The following is an 11,028-nucleotide window of genomic DNA, read 5'->3' on the forward strand; positions in this document are numbered from 1 at the left end:
AAAGTCCATACAAAAGTAAATATTGAATGGTTGGAATAAGATTAGAACTAGGGCTGCTGAGTAACACGTGCATTCTCCAGAATAGATGATCCATTTGGTGTAGAAAGTAATTGGTAGTAGGCCAAGGATAGCTTGGGCAACTTCCACATTTAAGGGACAAAAAGAAGAGACTGTCAGAAACACATGACTAACTTGGTCAGAAGCATGGGCGCTAGAAGAGCCAAGACAGGAAGTAGGTGTGGGTAGTTCTTGTCAGAATGGAAGAGTTCATTTTTTGGAAGGAAGAAGGACTATTAGAACTTTGGGAAGCATTATATGAAGAGCAATGGGGCAGGTGTCCTTGGCACCAAGAAGCTTCTTCCTCATGGATTGCTTGCGCTTGAGTGGTTGAGATTATTGGAACACTTTCCTCTGAGGGAGAAATTTATTGGCTTTAACATAAAAAAGTGGATTTACTTTTGTGTGTGTGTGTGGGGGGGAGGGTCATGGGGTTTGAACTCTGGGCCTGGGTGCTGTGCCTGCGCTCTTCAGCTCAGCTCAAGGTGAGCGCTCTACTGCTTGAGCCACAGCGCCCCTTCCTTACTTTGTATTTCTTATGTTAGATTATATTCTGTAATTAATATTTAAAGAAAACATGGATTTTACACAACATACAGCAGATATATTTTAAGATACAAGTAGAACATGCTTACAAAAAATGTAAAATGAGGAACTGGGAAGGTGGCTCAGTGGTAGAGTGCTTGCCTTGCATGCATGAGGCTCTGGGTTCGATTCCTCAGCACCACATAAGCAGAAATGCCTAAGTGGTTCTGGCTCAAGTGGTAGAGCGCTAGTCTTGAGCTGAAGAGCTGAGAGACAGCAAGCACCTAGGCCCAGAGTTCAGGCCTCATGACTGATAAAAATAAAAAGCTTTAAAAAAAAATTAAATGACTGGGCATTGGTGGCTCACACCTATAATCCTAGCTACTCAGGAGACAGATCTGAGGATCATGGTTCAAAGCCAGCCTGGGCAGGAAAGTTTGTGAAACTCTTATCTCCAATAAACCACAAAAATACCAAATTGGCACTGTGGCTGAAGCGGTAGACTGCTCACCTTGAGCTGAAGAATGTAGGGACAGTGCCCAAGCCCAGAGTTCAGGCCTCACGACTGACACACACAAAAAAAATTAAAATGACTATTTCAGGATAGAGCATTATTTAGAGTGATATGGGTAATAAGATGAGCCAGGGAAAATGTGAAACGTGGCTTAATTTTCATACCTAGTCTTTCTAGACTAAAAAATGCCTTTTCTGATTGAGGCCTTTCTCTGTTAAAAAAATTTTTTTTTTGGCGGGGGGCATTCCTGGGGCTTGAATTCATATGGGCGTGGGTACTGTACCTGAGCTTCATTTGCTCAAGGCAAGCACTCAACCACGTGAGCCACAGCGCCACTTCTGTTTATGTGGTACCAGGGAATCGAACCCAGGGCGGTTCGATGCATGCTCTACCACTAGAGTATGCATGCATACTCTACCACTAAGCTACATTCCCTGCCCCTCTCTGTTAAATTTTATTTAAGGGAAGGGTGGGGTGGGCTTTTATTCTTCCACTGAAGAATCTAATGCTATTTTAAAGCTGAGTTCTTCCTATTAAAAGGTAGAGTTGACTTTAGGTGTTTATTTTCTTCGGTCATTATCTCTGGGGTATTTTCTTAAAACCTCACTTGGAAACAGTTTGTTAGATTCTGTTGCCTTGGAATTTCTCATCCTTTATATCATGAGGGAATGATTACTGCATACTCAAAATCTGCATCCAGTTCTTTTTTAAGCCCTGGGAGATTTATTAGCCAGATATTAATTTGGGTGTAATACATTCTTTGGAAAACATTCAGGTAACTTTACCTAAAAGCTTATAATTCTCATTCCATAACATTTTTCTCTTTAAGTTTCAGTATCTTTCTACTTTCAAATGATAGATGTAGGTAAATATATGTATCCAGGTGTACATGGGAGGATTGGATTCTGATAGTAATATATTTGTATCTAATACATTTCATGCTTTGCCTAGAAGCCATGTCATTGACCAGTACTTTTGCAAAGAAGCTTAGTAGTTGCTGAGATCTTAAGAAATGTCTTTCCTAAAAGGTAGTCTACTCTGGTGCCATGCCATGAAGCCAAGCACCCAGCCTTTCTAGGAGGTAGTCTGAATGACTGAGTTAGGTACATATAGAGCTACAGACTACCTTACAGTTTTCTTCCTTCAGCAGAGCTTTTGGCATGGTTGAGTTTGGGAGGTTCTGACATAAATTCACTCTGGCCTTTAGAAGTCACATTAAACTTCAAACATAATCTGATGTAAATTAAGTATGTTCTTATGTATATTAGGCCTCTCTGGCAGGACTTTTATTATCTATATTCTCAGTCATTTGTTTGTTTGCCCTAAATGGTGCTTGTCTAGGAGATGTAGATTTCTCAGACAGAGATGATCATGGTATTACCTTAGATGAGGATACAAAGCACTTAACACACTCCATGGAACATCATAAGCATTTGATAGGATGGTAGTGATTTTTAATTAGTTGTGCTCTTGACTTGCAGTCTACTTAGGGATATGAGACCAGTATATAGCAACCTATTAGATTATCATTGGGATGAAGGTCAGTTGTAGGAGGCTGGCATAGAAATGGGTTTGAACCCAATCTATAGAGTTGACTAGACTGAGCACGATGGTTTTAATTCCTGCTACTCAAAAGGTAGATACTGGGCTGGGAATGTGGCTTAGTTGGTAGAGTGCTTGCCTAGCATGCATGAAGCCCAGGGTTTGATTCCTCAGTACCATATACCCAGAAAAAGCCAGAAGTGGTGTTGTGACTCAAGTAGCAGAGGCTAGCTTTGAGTAAAAGAAGCTCAAGGACAGTACTCAGGTCCAGAGTTCAAACCCCAGGACTGGGGAAGGGGGAAGAGTATAGTGGGGAATACCAGGAGGATTCAAGCTTGAGGCCAGCTCAGGCAAAAGATTAGCAAGACTGCATCTTAATCAATAGGCTGGTGCCATAGTACATAAGCCTAGTTGTAAGCCTCGTTTTGCAAGAAGGCTATAGTTAAGAGGGTATCATTTGATATTAGCTAGGGCAAAAAATGGAAGACACTGAGAAATAGCTAAAGCAAAAATAAGGTATGAGGATTAGGTGGTAGAACATACCTGCCTTGCAAATGTATGACCCTCAGTTCAAAATCCAATATTTAGTTTAGCAAGTTATGAAGTGTGGCAAGGAACTGAAGGTATGACCTGAGTAGTAGAGAACAAGTACGAGGCTCTGAGTTTGAGTCCTAATACTGGTGCAAAAGAAATTTGGCAAGCGTTAAGTTGTTTTTCTGTACATACTCAAACATTTCTAACTTTGCAAATTATTTTACATTTAAATATTTTCTATTTTTCCTTTTGGTTATAACATAACAGAATACTGAAAAATCTAAATATAACTGTGTTATAAAACTTTCTGTCTGTCTACATTGTTCAGTTTGGCTAAGGAACTGAAATTTTAATTTTTTTGTCGGTCATGGGGCTTGAACTCAGGGCCTGGGCACTGTCCCTGAGCTTTTTGGCTCAAGGCTACTGCTCTACCACTTTGAGCCGTAGCTCCATTTCTGTTTTTTAGGTGGTTAATTGGAGATAAGAGCCTCAGGGACTTTTCCTGCCCAATCTGGCTTCAAACCACAATCCTGAGATCTCAGCTTCCTGATTAGCTAGGATTATAGACATGAGCCTCTTTATTTAATGTTAATTAATGTAAACATAAAAGTAAATAGTAATTGTCACATGTGCATTGGCTTATGTAATGAGTAAGAGTGGGCTTAAAATTAAGAATTAGTTGCCACCAAGAAACAATATAAATAAAAATTAGAATCAGGGATGGGAAAGTGGCTTAGTAGTAGAGTGCTTGCCTTGCATGCATGAGGCCCTGGGTTCAATTCCTCAGCACCACATAAGCAGAAAACGCCAGAAGTGGTTCTGTGGCTCAAGTGGTAGAGTGCTTGCCTTGAGCTGAAGAGCTGAGAGACAGTGCCCAGGCCCAGAGTTCTGGCCTCACAAAATGGAATCAGTTAATTCTTTTGTAATATTGCATTTCTTACATGATGCTGTTTGTTTTGTTGTAGGTCTCCAATTGAGAAACATGGCACTGTTTTTCCTGCACTCTACCCACCTATTGCTGGACTTCTGTTGTAACAAGTTGGCAAATACTGGCTGGAACTGGGCTGCAATAAAACATGCCAGTTATCAATGCCGACAAGAGCCTAACAAGTGCCAACTTACAGATGATTACGCATTTTGAATTCTAATGAACTGTTTTAACCTTCAGGAAGAATTGTAAAGACCTGTACATAGCACAACATGATCCGGATAATATATATACTGTTCATGTACATCCACGAATACACCTTGTACCAAATAATGCTTTCTTGTAGTAGAGTAAGAATCGTGTAAATTGTAAAAGATTTTAGCAGGTTTTCTTTCCCTTTTCATTGTTTCTTATCAGTTTAAAGAGACTCTTTAAAGCATGTCAGATAAAAAACAATTAGGATTAAAGTTTCCATTTAATTTTCTTTAAACATTAAGGCTTCATTAAACTTTTCACGTACCAAACTTTTGTATCTTCTTTGTTTTGACACTCTTCACTTTTATCTCTCTCTCTCTTTCTCTCTTTTTTTTTCCTGCCAGGAATTTCTCAGATCATTTTATTCGAGTACTAAAATTCTTACTAAGTACTTGATTTTTCACAATGACCTTGGAGGGCTGGTCATCACTAGGTGCTTTGTCCTTTTTGTATTCAGGTTGCACCATCTCCTGGATTGGATGTAGCAATAAAATTTTCTGGCTGTTGAGAGTTCTTGACCCACCTAGACATTACCTGCAAGAACTAAAAAAAAAAAAAAGTGTTACTTCTCAGCTTAATGTACTGAAATTTATTCCAAACCATACAAAATTCTGATTTGCTTTTATTATTGCCCTTAATTTACCTATATTAAGGTTGGACAAATAAAGCATGCACAGCTACAGGCTTTCTACTTGGATTTGCTTTCTTTAGGATTTGCTACTAAAAATGCCATCAGCCTGCATACCCTTCCCCTTAATCCTTCATATTTCTTTGCCGCTATCCTACACTAGAAATTTTTCTTCCCTGTTGTACAAAGAAATTGCGATGTATATTTTCATGTAATTTGATTTTGGAATTCTGTCACCTGTAGTGAGTTCTTCCAAAATACAATTTTTTCCAATAATTGTCAAGTTGTTGGCTTTTATTGTATTGAATGAAGGTTATAATACTAAATGCCAGAAAAGTGCAGTTTAGGGGGGAAAAAAATCTCAGGTGGATTCCTTATGCAAACAAACTTAGTACTTGAAAATCATATAGCCCTGGCAGTATATGTATTAGGTTCTGTCTAGATTCTTAAGAAAATCCAAAAGCATTATATGGGTAAATGCTTTGCTAATTGGCATATAGATTCTGAACTGACATCATGTACTTAGATTTGATTAATGTTGGGGCATAAGTTCTCATATTATAGTTTGGGGTTTTTGTTTTTGATTTTTGAAACAAGTTCAACAATTGGCAAAAATGAGTATATGCAGAGTTAAAGGCAGACCTATGTTCCTGTTTCTAAATTTTTCTTATTTGTATGGTTGAGAATGGAAAATAGTGTTTGGCATGTTTGGATAGTACTTAAAATTATACTATACATATGGGTGAGGTATTTGTGAGAATTGGCTTATCTCTGATTTGGAGAAATGCTTTGGCAGAAGTGAAAGGATTCTTGCAGATAGCCCAGATTATGGTCTTTTTCGAGCAGAAGTGAAATGTTGAGCATGCAGTCACAGTAGAGTGATTTTTCGAAATCCTTGTCTGTTTCCTATGCTGAAGCATTGTAAAAACCCAGATGTATAGTGACTATGAGAACTCCTTGATTTGATTTGTTGGAGCCTAACTTCCTTCAAGAACTTTTGACTTCCCTCCCAAAAAACAGTAAAAATTATTGCCCAGTTCTACTGCACATCTACAAGGGACATGGAATGCAATCCTTTTTATTGTTGTATCAGGAACTATCCACATTATGGTTGCTTAGGCAATATGGAGTTAAGAAATTTGCTCTCCTATTGCTATAATTCTACTAGCAATCCGTTGAGTTAAAACCTGGGATTTAACTGCTCAGCAAGTAGCAAATGATCTAGTAACTCAGGGACAACTTTTCTGAACTTCAAGTGCCACTTTAATGCAGTTACTTTGGGCTAACCATATGATTCTACATTGAAGGGGATTAAAGAAGTGCTAGGAATGAATGCCTCTCTCCCCACCCTGTTTTACACCTATTCCCCTGGCCATGCTATAAACTGAAATTCAGGTCTTGGCAGACTTTAGAACTTCCTTTCTTCTCTCAGAGATGTCATCTGTGCCTTTCCCAGTGATCATCTGACAATGTGAATTTAAATGCCTCTACATTTGATATGAAATTCACAGTCAGGTGCCACTGAACCAGGTGGCTTTTGTCCCACCAGTGCCTCATCATTAGTGTGAGGTGATTTTTTTTTTTTTTTCTTCTCTGCTTCAGGAAAAGGATGTTTTTCTCCCTAACCTAGGACAACTATTAAGTACATCTCTTGTCCTTTGGGTTATAGAACTGTTGGCTGTTTGCTAAGTTTATTTCAAGTTCTTGTAGAGGCTTACACATTTAAGTCTGTTTATAATAGGAGGGATAGGTGATCTTCATTCTTGTAGAGGTTTACACATGTAAGTCTATTTATAATAGGAGGGATGAGTGATCTCCATGGCTTTCCTAACTTCTTTTGAGGATTTCCTTGTCACTAAAGGTGAGATGCTTATGAGGTTATTCTAGTTTTGTGATCACTTGGGTGTCATAGTATGGCTTTCATTCCCAATGTGAATGGCTTTCATTCCCAATGTGAAACTATATGCTCACTCACCCTCTACAATTCTTCCAACTTGGGGTGGGGGGTTACTGCCTGTGTATCTGCCCATCTGGTCTCCAGTTGGTAGAATTGCCTTTCTGTACTGCCATTTCTCAGCATCTTTGAAATTTGACATAATGTTGCTTCATTCCAGTTGTTTTTTTTTTTAAGTTCTGTAATTTGTTGATTGTATTTAACTATGTGAGTTCTGTTGTTATGTTTACTGTATTGTAAAGCACCTCAAATTATGTGATGGGTGCTCTATAAATCAATAAATGATGACTTAGAGGCTGCATTATGAGCTATTTTGGTTTTAGGATGCAGGTCTCAAAAGTAGTGGTGGGATTCTTTCTATATAAAATAGCACATGATACCAGAGTGTCCACAGAGGAGCATTGATGAAAAATTTTACAAACTTAATTTAAAGGAGGAACTTGAGGGGAGGAAATTAACTTGACATCCAACCTGATAAATTGCTGTAAATTTCCAGTACATGGCCACACCATTATTCACAGACTTTCTGTACCATGTTTTAGAAGCTTAAAGAACAATAGAACACTACTGGGGAGTTGTCTCTGACTAAACTGGCTCTACCTTAAAAATGAGCTTAATGGTAAGAAGCCCATTCTTCAATTGGAACTAGAAGAAAACACCTTCCTTGCTCTGAGTAGATAGGGGTCTGGGCCAATACCTGCAGCATCACTTAGTTGGAAAAGAGGCACAATAACACTTTTTGTTTTAAAGATAACTCTGCCTGGCACTAGTGGCTGACATCAGTTATCCTAGCTATTCAGGGGGCTGAGATATGAGGATCACAATGAGACCAGTCTTCACAAACAAATCCATGAAACTGTTACTGCCAGTTAACTACCAAAAAGCCAGAAGTAAAGGTGTGGCTCAACTGGTAGAGTGAAAAAGAAGCAAGAGTGCAAGGCCTGAGTTCAAGCCCCAGTTCTTTTCTCCCCCCACCCCCCGCAAGTAACAAAATACCGATAACAGGATCTATCTTTTTTCTTAAATCCTTAGAACTGTAATTCTTAAAAACTTAATGTTGACAACTGACTTGCTATGTTGATGTCTTTACATAAAAATGCCTGCTGGTTGATAAGGCCTCTTTACAAAGTGAGTAAAGAACATGGAACCAGATGTTAGAGCTGAATCAGAAACCAAAAGAAAATTTTTGGGAGCAGTTTTGGAGATCATTTCTAGAGTTTTTAATTATTTGGAATAAAACTACTGGGTGTAGAAGTGCTAGGGAATGTCGCTGAACTTTTTTGTGTATATTCATCGGAGGTAAACTGCAAGGAGTGTTATTTGCTGCTCAAATGCAAACGGACAAATTGTTGGCTGCATACTGTATATCAGGCAGTAGGCTTTCATGACAGAATGAAGCTAATTTTCTCCCTTTCCTTCCTGAATATAGTACAGTAACCAGCTTATCAAACAATTAGTTTAGTTTACTTACTGGAGGCTTGCAAACGCCAACAGGATTTAGTTCAGATTTGCTCAATTTCAGATCTACAACCTGGGCTGCCACAGTGGGGTGAAGCTTTTTGGATGGTTGACTTGGTACTCCACACTGAGCTTTAGGGAATTGATTATACAGTTTTGAGTCCTGTTCACACATTGGTAAGAAAAGGAGTTCACTTTTTTTGGAGGGGGGAGGGGGGCCCGGTCGTGGGCCTGAACTCTGGGCCTGGTCGCTGTCCCTCAGCTCTTCAGCTCAAGACTAGCACTCTACCACTTGAGCCACAGCACCACTTCTGGCTTTTTTTCTTCTGCTTATGTGGTGCAGAGGAATCAAACCCAGGGCCTCATGCATGCAAGGCAAGCACTCTACCACTGAGCCACCTTCCCAGCCCAGGAGTTCACTTTCAAAGGCTGGTGCTGGTGGTTGTTGTAATTCCTAGCTACTCAAGTGGCTGAGATCTGAGGATCAGTCTGGGGCTGGGAGCTGATGGCTCAGGCCTCAGCTACTCAGGAGGCTGAGAGCTGATGATTGCAGTTCAAAGCCAGCCTGGGCAGAAAAGTCTGTGAGACTTACCTCCAATAAACCACCAGAAAGCCGAAAGTGGCACTGTGGCTCAAGTGGTAGAGTGCTTGCCTTGAGCTGAAACACACGGAGATAGCACCCAGGCCCAGAGTTCAAGCCCCACAACACGCACACGCACACACACACAGAATCTGGGCAGGAAAGTCCATGAGACCCTTCAATTAAAAACAACAAAAAGGCCATAGGTAGAGCTGTGGCTTAAGTGGTAGAGGGCTAGCCTTGAGCAAAATTGCTCAAGGACAGTGCCTAGGCATTGAGTTCAAGCCTAGCTCCATCCAGCCCTCCCCCTCAAACAAAAAAAGAAAAAGGAAGAATAGTGGAAGAGCACCTGTCTTCATTCCTTGTACCACCAAACGTAAAAGGAAATGTATAATAGCACTTGAATGTTCACATTTCATTTATTCCTAGCAAAACTGCTAGAAACAAAATTTCGATTTAGCATTTCTTTTGGCAGGATCTAGTCAAATTCTTTTAAAGTAATAGTTTATTATTAGGAAACAGGTTTTGGTTGATTTGGCAAGATTGTGGTTGAGTAAGTGGGTTGCCAGGATTCAGTTCTATGTCCTTCCATATACACAGGGTACTGTCCACCAGGATTTTCAGGTGAGGAAACATGAGCTCAGGAGCAGTGACTTTTCTGAGGTCACATAGAGACCACTTGTTAAGGCTGTTCTAGCAGTCTTAGAAATTTCTTCCTTTGTCTTGCACAATGTAGCAATGACTGGCCAGTTGGTTCTGTCCTTGAATTTGGGACAGACAATATCACTCCCTATCCTGTACTTCATGTTCTTTGCCTGAACAAACCTTACAAATTGGAACTGGGTTAAAACTGTATTCTAGTGCTGAGAAAATTCAAAGTTTCTGTATTTACTGTTATCAGAGTAGGGCTTTGTTTTTGTTTTTGTCAGTGATGGGACTTGAACTTGGCCTGGGTGCTGTCCCTCAGCTCTTCAGCTCAAGGCTAGCGCTCTACCACTTTGAGCCACAGCGCCACTTTTAGTTTTCTGGTGGTTTATTGGATAGGATCTCACAGACTTTGCTGCCCAGGCTGGCTTTGAACCATGATCCTCAGACCTCAGCCTCCTCAGTAGCTAGGATTACAGGTGTGAGTCACAGGCACCCGGCTCAGTAGGTTTTCATGAAGAGGTTATAATTTGGCCCATGAGTTGCTAAGTCCCATTAAGCAATTTCTAATTTGATCATGAGCATCTAATCCAAGCACTCTATAAACACATTTGTTTATTCCTTCATGTGTACTGCTCTACAGGGTACTCTGGTTTTCATCAAGCTCTCAAAAGATCATAACCCTCCAAATCTTCAGTAACCTGGGTTCCTCATGAAACAGAATCTGAGAGGCAGCATAAATAAAACAAGTTTCTGGATCTCCACATCACCAACACAGCAAGTCAGTACTCCTAGTATAGCACACTGAGGTAATAACTAATCAAACACTGAGTACCTGCTGTATGACCAACCCTAGGCTGGTACAAGTGAGGCCAAGTTATGTGATGCAAAATAGACATTAGCTGTGATGATAGTATTTCCCAGTCACTTTTTGTTGTTGTTGGTGGTTGTAGGGCTTGCACTCTGAGCCTAGGTGCTGTCCCTCACCTCTTCAGCTCAAGTCAAGCATTCTACCACTTGAGCCACAGCACCACTTCTGTTTTTCTGAGTGGTTTATTGGAAATGAGTGTCTCAGGGACTTTCCTACCCAGGCTGGCTTTGAACTGTGATCCTCAGATCTCAGCCTCCTGAGTAGCTAGGATTACAGCTGTGAACCACTGGCCTGGCACTTTTAAATAATTTTATTTTATTTATTTATTTATTTTTGGGTCCGGTCATGGGCCTGGGTGCTGTCCCTCAGCTCTTCAGCTCAAGGCTAGCCCTCTACCACTTGAGCCACAGTGCCACTTCTGGCTTTTTTCTTTTTGCTTATGTGGTGCTGAGGAATCGAACCCAGGGCCTCATGCGTGCAAGGCAAGTGTTCTACCACTGAGCCACCTTCCCAGCCCTTAAATAATTTTAATGTTAA

The 11,028-nt window shown here is 40.3% G+C and overlaps 1 protein-coding gene across 1 annotated transcript in view; it reads left to right on the forward strand.

Moving 5' to 3' along the window:
* Positions 1-7,236, forward strand: part of Ube2g1 (ubiquitin conjugating enzyme E2 G1) — a 79,972-nt gene extending 72,736 nt beyond the window's left edge. The window contains exon 6 of the mRNA XM_070001741.1: positions 4,138-7,236. The gene's annotated coding sequence lies outside the window, so the exon portion shown is untranslated. The remainder of the gene's footprint in view (positions 1-4,137) is intronic.
* The last annotated feature ends 3,792 nt before the right edge of the window (positions 7,237-11,028 follow it).

Source organism: Dipodomys merriami, unplaced genomic scaffold, assembly GCF_024711535.1.
Source record: "Dipodomys merriami isolate MVZ:Mamm:240054 unplaced genomic scaffold, mDipMer1.0.p SCAF_59, whole genome shotgun sequence".
Classification (NCBI taxonomy): domain Eukaryota; kingdom Metazoa; phylum Chordata; class Mammalia; order Rodentia; family Heteromyidae; genus Dipodomys; species Dipodomys merriami.